This window comes from Macaca thibetana, chromosome 1, assembly GCF_024542745.1.
Source record: "Macaca thibetana thibetana isolate TM-01 chromosome 1, ASM2454274v1, whole genome shotgun sequence".
Lineage (NCBI taxonomy): Eukaryota > Metazoa > Chordata > Mammalia > Primates > Cercopithecidae > Macaca > Macaca thibetana.
The window spans coordinates 51,859,083-51,868,947 of record NC_065578.1 but is presented as its reverse complement, the minus strand read 5'-3'; positions in this window follow the sequence as shown (position 1 = coordinate 51,868,947).

Below are 9,865 nucleotides of genomic sequence, written 5' to 3'. Positions count from 1 at the left end.
GTGGGAGACCAGAGGAGATCCCAACTCAGCTTGGGAGTCAAAAACAATTTCCTAGACGAATACTGTCTGAGCTGACACTGGAAGGAGTCAGGGAGGGTTGGGGGGCATTTTCAGATGGGAAGGCTGCCTCAAAAGCCAAAGTGCATGGAAATTTCCCAGTACCTACCTGTGGGCCTCAGATCAAGGCACTAATCACAGACTGTTCAGTTCTTTGGGCTACACATGTTTGGTCTATCCAGGTCTAATTACCTTCAGACTTCCCCCAGCTATTCCAGTAACCCACAAATTGAAGTCTGTTGCAATCAATTGCAACCAGGAGAGGATAACTGCCTCTTAAAATGTGGAGACATTTCCTGATTTTGAGAGAACAGAATTTTCTGGACGTGCAAAGCCTGCTACCTCCCAGCCACTCCGCTGCCATGGCCTTCCTTCTGGGCCCACACATTAGCTAGGTACTCACCCCAACAGCTGGGTGGGCCATTTACTCCCAGGGTGACCATCTCAGTTACTTCAACTTTAAAATGAACTCCATAATGGTGTGGGGAATGCTTACTAAACTGGGTGGCAAGAGAACTGTATTCAAACCATGGAGGCTTCACCGATGGCACTGTGTGAGGTTAGGCAGGGCATTTCTCTCTAGAACTCAGCTTTCCTATCAGTGGAAAAGCAGAAAGGATGCAAAGGGGCTAGGATCTCCCTGCCTCGATGGTCCATGTCTATGTCAAATGCTGGATGTCCTGTTTTTGGCCTGCTTCTTTGAAATAGAGGCCATGTGAAAGAATGGATTCTGGAGACAGAAGATTTAGATATGATTCTGGCTCTGACTTGCTTTGTAAGTCTGGGACAGCCATGAAACCCCCTCTGAGCCCCAGTTTTCTCATTTGGTAAACTGAGGTAATACCTACCTCACAGCGTTCTATGAGGCTCCAGTGAGCTAAAAGCAACATAATGATGACGATGACAATGATGATGATGGTGGTGGTGATGATGGTGATGATCTGTCTCCACGACAGTCAATCTCCTGGAATGAATTACAATTGTGGTTGTTGCCAGGAAGTTAGGAACAAGCTGCAGGGTCATAGAGAATGTGAACAAATGTTTGAAAGACTTCCCCATGGCGGAGCAAACATTCCCAGCAAGAGCTATTACTGAGGGGAAAAGAGGAATGAACTCGTGCCAACTAACTACGCCCATTTACTTCTTTCATTCCTGCAAGGCAGGTGTTCATGCACCTATACTAGCTGGGTGACCAGTACATAAACCTTTCAGAGCCTCAGTCTCTTCACCTGTAAAACGTAATATTACCAGACTCAAGATTGGTGAAGGCTATAGTGGACATTGATTGCTCTGGGCCACCCAGCATCCAAACACTCCCTATTTGGAGGAATTCCAAGCTATTTGGGAGCTGAAGGAGGCAGCAACTCCTCCTGACCCTTGTGGGCTTGTGACTGGCCAACTTGACGCCCTATATGGGCTCTGAGTCTGGTGGCAGTTAGCAGAGGGGCAATAACAGTCAGAGATTACTTCAGGTGGCTGCAATGCGGCTAGAGCCTAGCAGTGCAGTGGTGACCAGCAAGTATCTGTGTGGCTAGAGGCAGAGTCTGTCCTAAATACATAGTTACCATGGCAGGACTTTGGTTGTGCCCAGCTGCCCTTGATTCTCATCTAGCTTTGTGGTCTCCCTGTCATTTCAGTGAGACATCCAATAGCCTTCCAGTAAAGTCTCTTTTTGCTTAATTTTGCCAGAGGTGGTTTCTGTTGTTTACAACTGAGAATCCTGACTGGTACAGAGTAAACCCCATAACACGCCAGACACAATGCCCAGCATATAATAAGCACTCAAAAAACTATAGACACACACACACACACACACGTGTGCGCGCGTGTGCACAAAAACAAAAGTTCAGAGAATTAAATGATCTGCCTAAGGTCACACAGCAGGTGGTGCTATGGGGCTGGACATGGACATCTTGGTGGTACACTGCATTTAATTAATTAATTAATTAGAGACAGAATCTTACTCTGTTGCCCAGGCTGGAGTGCAGTGGCGTGATCTTGGCTCACTGCAACCTCCGCCTCCTGGGTTCAAGTGATTCTCCTGCCTCAGCCTCCCAGTAGCTGGGACTACAGGCGCCCACCACCACACCCAGCTTATTTTTGTATTTTTAGAGGAGGCAGGGTTTCATCATGTTGTCCAGGCTGGTCTTGAACTCCTGACCTCAAGTGATCCCCCCGCCTCAGTCGTCCAAAGTGTTGGGATTACAGGCGTGAGCCACCGCTCCCAGCTGGTACACTGCATTTAAATCCCTTCACTTCACTTCACAACACATTGTAGAACACTATTATTAACACATTTGTTCGTAAGTCTCCAAACAACCTGGTGAGGCCAGAAGGGCTGGGATATTCTCTTGAGACAGAGGAAGGCACTAGCTTAAGGTAACCCTGTAAATAGTGGCAGCCTAGAATCATGGTCTCAAGTCCACAGCCCAGGGCCGGTGCTCTGGTCGTATTCACACATTTGAGCTCACACATGCACATGGTGCTACATTTTATGAAGCAGCTCCGTCTGAATACATGGCTACCTGGTGCATTAGCAACCTGGGGTGAGTCAGCAGCTGCCTGTGAGGCCATCAGGGAGGGAACACCATGTACCAGAACTCGCAGAAAGGAGTGCTTGTGCAGCTACCATGTGATCTGGGGTACAGGAAAGTCGGGGGGATGGTGCTTGAAAAGCAGGATGGGAGGGAGGAGGGGACGGGTAGAGCTATCCTAACTTAGGGCCTCCTCTGGTGCCCCTAATGGGCCCACACTTATCTAGGGAGGTTTTGGTTCCTGCAGTGTTGGCAAAGTGGCTTAATTTGACTTAATGGAAGAAAAATGTGTAATGAATATGGATAATGCATACAATGAGGCCCCAAGGAAGGCTGGCTGGAAGAAGGGTGATGAGCTGATGATAAGTCTGAATGATAATCAGGCCGTAGCTCCAAGGGTGAGCCCAGGTAGAAGACATCGGGGACAACTGCTCCTCCCTAGGGGACTGGGATCCTCCTGCTGACCTCTGTCCCCACCCTGCCCTGGCCTTCAGAGCTTGACCTCCCACTTGGATAGAGTCAGAGAATGTCAGAGTCACAGGATTCTGGCTTCACAGGATTAGACTCAGGCTCAGGATTCCAGAATCACAGACCTTTAGCATCACATATGTTAACAATAGAAAATTTCAGAATTGAACAATCTGACAATGGAGTCCCTTGGGAAGAAATTTAGGTGATCTTTCCCCAACTTTCATTTAATAACAATAAATAACATCTGTTAAGCACATCACAACTTCCAAAGTCTTTCGCATCTGTACAGACATCACATAGGGGTGGGTGGTATTATACCTTCAGCTTAAGTATTGTGCAGAAGATCAAAATGGGCTGGCTGGCAGATCGCTTGAGCCTGGGAGTTCGAGACCAGCCTGGGCAACTTGGCAAAACCTCATCTCTACTAAAAATACAAATATTAGCTAGGCATGCGGGTGTGCGTCTGTAGTCCCAGCTACTCGGGAGGCTGAGGCAGGAGGATCACTTATGCCGGGGAGGTCGAGACTGCAGTGAGCCGTAATTGCACCACAGAACTCCAGACTGGGCACAGAGCAAGATCCTGTCTTAGAATAAAAATAGCCCAGGTGTGGTGGCTCACACCTGTAATCCCAGCATTTTGGGAGGCTGAGGCGGGTGGATCACGAGGTCAGGAGATCGAGACCATCCTGGCTAACACGGTGAAACACCGTCTCTACTAAAAATACAAAAAATTAGCCGGACATGGTGGCGGGCGCCTGTAGTCCCAGCTACTCGAGAGGCTGAGGCAGGAGAATGGCGTGAGCCTGGGAGGCGGAGCTTGCAGTGAGCCAAGATCATGCCATGCACTGCACTCCACCCTGGGAGACACAGTGAGACTCTGTCTCAAAAAAAAAAAAAAGAATAAAAAGAATAAAAATTAAAATAAAAAAATAAAATGGGCTGGTCTTGCAGGACAAATTCTATTTTTCATATGCCAAGGTTTTCATACCCTTGTCTTCTGTAGTTATGTAAACACTTCTATTTGGTGTATGTTCAAATTCTGTGTTGCGTAAATTCTGCATGGTCACGTATAGTTTTTCAGAATGCATTTTGGCATATTGCAATGCTCAAAAATATGACTATCATTATTGCATCAGCATAATCAGGGCTGGTACATTCTGCGATAGCTTTTTGGCAGGTTTTACCATCCAGCACTATTTTCAGTTCACAAAGGACTTAAACAACATATCCAAGAATAGATTTAAAGTCACTAATGTAAAGACTGAACTTCAAGTTACTTCAAGGGTTAGTCAGCACATGTTCTAATTTTCTTTTTTTCTTTCTTTCTTTTTTTTTTAGACGGAGTTTTGCTCTTCTTGTCCAGGCTGGAGTGCAATGGCGCAGTCTCAGCTCACTGCAATCTCCGCCTCCCAGGTTCAAGCTAGTCTCCTGCCTCAGCTTCCCAAGTAGCTGGGATCACAGGCATGCGCCACCACGCCCGGCTAACTTTTGTTTATTTAGTAGAGACGGGGTTTCACCATGTTGGCCAGGCTGGTCCCGAAATCCTGACCTCGGTGATCCACCCATCTCGGCCTCCCAAAGTGTTGGGATTACAGGCGTGAGCCACCGCGCCCAGCCACATGTTCTGATTTTCTCAGAATAAAAAGTTAAACTACCAAAGATACGGAAAGAAGAAAAAAAGGAAACATAAGCTTTGGCGGATAGGAGAGAATAATGAACGCCACACAGAGGGGTGGTTGCGGGGAGGGCGGAGGTGGTGCTTGGAGGGAACCTGTGCTTGGGATTCTGCCAGTAAAGGGCTGCGAGGGGCCTGGGGCAAACCTCTCACACCTCTGGGTCTCAGTTTTTCCCTATTTCAAATGGGGATAATAATTCCCACCTTGGGGAAAGTTCGGGAGTTGATCAGCCCGGGAGGACATCTGCAGCCACAGGACAAAGAGCTAAGAGAGATGGCGAAGGGGGAGGGGTGTGGAACCGCAGGGAGCTGCGAGGGGCTTACGGCTTCCATGGTAACGCACCGCAGCCAGGAGAGAAGGCGGGGTCTGAGAGCCCGGAGCTGGAGGTTTAGAAGATGAAGGTTTCACAATGAAGCTCCCTCCTTCCCGGAGAAAAGCCTCCTTGGAGATAAGGCTGGCTGCACGACAGCAGCCCTCTGGACTGGACAAGCAGTGATTTTGCCCTGTGCTTGAATAAACAAAGCATAACACTTTCCACACTGTATATAACTGTCTATTTAACGTAGCAGTCTTCCTCCAGTAGCCTGAGAATTCCCTGAGGGCAGGAATTATGACTGATTCATTTCTTTGTTCCTAGAGCCCAGGACAAGACCTGGCACACAAAATGATAGTGTGTTGGTTAGGGGACTATGGCTGAAGGTGGGGCTAGAGAGATCTACTCGTCCAGAGCCCTCGGAGCCCTAAGGGGTACTCTCTTTAAAATATAAATTCGGCGGGGCACTGTGGCTCACACCTGTAATCCCAGCGCTTTGGGAGGCCAAAGTGACAGATTACCGGAGGTCAAGAGTTCAAGACCAACCTGGCCAACATGGTAAAACCCCATCTTTATTAAAAAAAAAAAAAAAAAAAAGCCAGGCATGTTGGCAGGTGCCTGTAATCCCAGCTACTCACGAGGCTGAGGCAGGAGAATCACTTGAACCTGGGAGGTGGAGGTTGCAGTGAGCTGAGATTGAGACGTTGCACTCCAGCCTGGGCAACAGAGCGAGACTCTGTCTCAAAATAAAATAAAATAAAATGTCGATATGATAGAATGCATCCTCTAACTGGATGAGACCCTTCAAGTATTGACATGGTCCATCAAGGTCAAGTTCAACCCCCACTTCCTCCGTGAAGGCTTCCAGACTGTTTCTTTTCTCCCTCTTTAGAATCTTTGCAACTCTAATGGTCCTTACCCTGTATCTTGGCATTTGTTTGGGATCTCTCTCTGACTGTTCTCTAGGTGTTTCATGGGTCAAACCTACTCTTCATCTCTAGTAAATAAGGTCTGAAGGGCGGGTTGCAGGATTTTTTTTGAGACAGAGTCTTGCTGTGTCACTCAGGCTGGAGTGCAGTGGCACAATCTCAGATTACTGCAACCTCCTCCTCCTGGGTTCAAGCGATTCTCCTGCCTCAGCCTCCCGGGTAGCTGGGATTACAGGCACCCGCCACCATGCCTGGCTAATTTTTGTATTTTTAGTAGAGATGGGGTTTCACCATGTTGGTCAGGCTGGTCTGGAACTCCTGACCTCAGGTTATCCACCCTCCTCGGCCTCCCAAAGTGCTGGGATTATAGCCATGAGCCACCATGCCTGGCCGTATTCTATTCTAAGGGCTTGTCACAGTGGTGGGCCCACAGCATGTCTTCAGTCAACTCTCTCGGAGTGGGTCATCTGCTCTGGGTGGCCTTGATCCTGTGAGGGATGGAGAAGGTATGCAAGGAGCCCTTCACACCCCTGTGAGTGTCCCACACCTGAGACTTCCCAGGTGGGACCCAGGGTTCTGGGACTAAGCAAGGCATGGAGCTCTCCTGGGCTGTGGCCTGCAGCCTGGCTTTGGCTGCCTTGTGCCCTGGCCCCTGAGCCAACAGGCACAGACCAGGAGGAGCAGTGTCACAAGTCAGGCAGTAGAATGGCCTCCCCCTGACCGGAGGACAGATGTCTAGGGCCTGAGTCATTTCTTGTGGACACATGAGCCATCACTGTCCTTTAGACTTCTGAAGGATCTACAACCTAAAAGCCCCCAAAGGCAGAGATCCTGAATGGCAAATTTCACTTCAGTGTTACAGAGAACAGGGAGCAAGTGCTCAGAAAAGGTGTTGTTGAGTTCCTTTCCATGCTTGAAACCCTTTCATGTGGCTCCCTTTTGCCCTCGGGATAAAGACCAAGCCCCTTAATATGGTAAAGGCTTCAGGACTTGGCTTATCTACCCTTCCAGCTTCATCTCTCACCATTCCCACCTTGAATCTAGTGTCTACCCAGACTGAACTACTTATTGTTACCTGAAAGAACCATATGGTCTCTCTTAGCCGTGGGTCTTTGGGTATGCTGTTCCTTATCTTGTACCAGAGACTTCCTTTCACCTGTCAGTGAGTCCTTTTTAACCAGTAATTGCTTACACCAGGAGGCCTTCCCAAAGTCTTTGGCTGGATTAGGGATCTTCTGTAAATGCCTGTAGCCATGAGCTTCTTGAAGATAGGGATCAGGACCTCATTTAGCCAAGATTCTGGCAGAAAATCATTGTCAATCAATACTGAATGGACAAACAAATGTGAACGTCTGAGGAAAAACACCTAGCAGGAGAGCTGTAAAGGGGAGTGGAATGTTCTAACGTTTCTGAGTTCCAAGATTCAACATTCTCTGATTCTGGGCTGAAGATTCACACTCAGGCTCTCCTTCATCCGGAGCCCACTCTCCAGCTAGCTCCTCCGCCCTGTGCCCTCTGAGTGTTTGTTCTCAGGCAGGCACACACACATGTTCTGAACATAACCGGGAAAGCAATTTACAAGAAATAATTGCTGGTCGATGTGTGCTTAGGAGCAGCGGTGAGCTCAGACTATTTCTGTCTGCACATCAGCCCACCCAGCTTCCTCCCACTGCGGCTGCCCTGGGGGAGGGGCTCCTATCACACAGGGTGGGCAGTTTGTTTCTAATGCAGGACCCAGACTAGCCAACCCCAGTGACAGCCGGCTCTGAGCCTTGATTGAATTCAAAGGAGAGGAGCTGTTGGGGGGCAGGGAGGAGCTTTATGAGGCCTAGGATGTGTAGGTCAGCAAAAGCAGCACGCACATTCCTTTTCTCCACCTGTTGGGGAAATTCTACCAGGTCTTCAGGGCCTTGCTCAGTGTGCGGTCTCCCCAGACCTCTCCCGCTCTGAGTCCTCAAAGCTTGTCTTTGTTCTTACAGAGCCTGTTGTGCTCAAAGGGTGGTCTCAGACCAGCATCATCAGCATCACCTGGAACTTGTTAGAAATGCAAATTTTGGGGACTTACTCCTGACCTACTGAGTCAGACACTGGGGTGGGAGGCCAGCATTCTGTGTTTTAACAAGCCCTCCACCTAGCTGATTCTGATGCAGCCTCGGATTCAAGAACCACTGCCTTAGGCTGCGGATGACCACTTGAGTGTTTGGAATGCAAACAGCATCTCCCCCTTCTGACTGCGAGCAGCCTAAAGGCGAGGGTATTATCAGATTCTTCCCTGAAACCTCCCAGTCTCCCTTGTAAGGCCCAGCACAGAAAGTGTTCAGAGAAACATTGGATTTTTCTGATGAGGACACCAAGGATACCAAGGACAGAGAAGGGATTCATCCTGTGAACGGTTGCACAGAGCGTCAGGGACTAAACCTCTCAATATCACCCAGCCCCACCCCACTACATATATACAAGTACCCTAAGCTTGCTAGCTTGCTTGCTTGCTTGCTTGCTTGCTTGCTTGCTTTCTCTCTCTCTCTCTCTCTCTCTCTCTCTCTCTCTCTCTCTCTCTTTCATGGAGTCTCACTCTGTCACTCAGGCTGGAGTGCAGTGGTGTGATCTCGGCTCACTGCAAGCTCCATCTCCCGGGTTCACACCATTCTCCTGACTCAGCCTCCTGAGTAGCTGGGACTACAGGCGCCCGCCACCAGGCCCGGCTAATTTATTTATTTATTTTTTATTATTTATTTATTTATTTTAGTAGAGATGGGGTTTCACCGTGTTAGCCAGGATGGTCTCGATCTCCTGACCTCATGATCCACCCGCCTCAGCCTCCCAAAGTGCTGGAATTACAGGCGTGAGCCACTGCGCTGGGCCAGCTCTTTCTATAACAAGTACCTTGCAGTTCCTGAGCCACACTGGCTCACTCTCACTGTTGTGAACAAGCTGTATTCTGACCATAATGTTTTCTGTTCCTGTCTCACCTGGAAACTTTGAGTCATCTTTGATGATTCAGCTCAGACATCATTTCTTCCTCCCTAAAGCCCCATGAAGGGCCACCACTGGGCCTCCTGGCCATTTGTGTGCCTGCCTTGTCCTCCATATGAGCCCCTTGAGGGCGAGAACTGTCTGATTCCTCTTGTTTCTGGCAACCTGCACAGGTCCTAGAATAGAATGGACACCACTAAGTGTACAGTAAATGGACAAGGGTGCTGGGTTTTGAGTGCTGAAAATAGGCTGGGTGCAGTGGCTCACACCTGTAATCCCAACACGTTCAAGACCAGCCTAGGCAACACAGCAACCACCTGTCTCGATAAAAAAAAAAATGTTTAAATTAGCTGGACACAGTGGCACGCACCTGTAGTCACAGCTACTTGGGAGGCTGAGGCAGAAGGATTGCTTGTGTCAGGAGTTTGAGGCTGCAGTGAGCTAGTCTCCACTGCACTCCAGCCTGGGTGACAGAATGAGACTGGCTCAAAAAAAAAAAAAAAAAAAAAGAGTGCTGAAATAAAAGAGCACACACACACACATACCACAACCACCACCACCACCATCAACAACAACAACAAATGAAGCAAGACCAGAACCAAAATCTCTTGACTTCCAGCCTAGAATACTTCTGTGCGTGACTCACCCTGTCTTGCCACCCCACCATGTACCCTTTGGCTTGGCCTCAGGCACAGGTATGTAAGAGTGACTCTTTCACTGTTGCCAAATCCAGCAGCAGGTCATGTCACTGTCTGAAATGTCAAGAGCTGCTTTTGGTGGCTGCTGAGTTGCATCTCCACAGTCCTTGTCTTGCATTCCCAAGATGAAGCCTAAAAGCCATTGCCAAAGTTAGGAGAGCAGCCAGAAGGGAGGGCTGGCAGTCAGCATCTTGCCCTAAGATTCCTTTGCGAT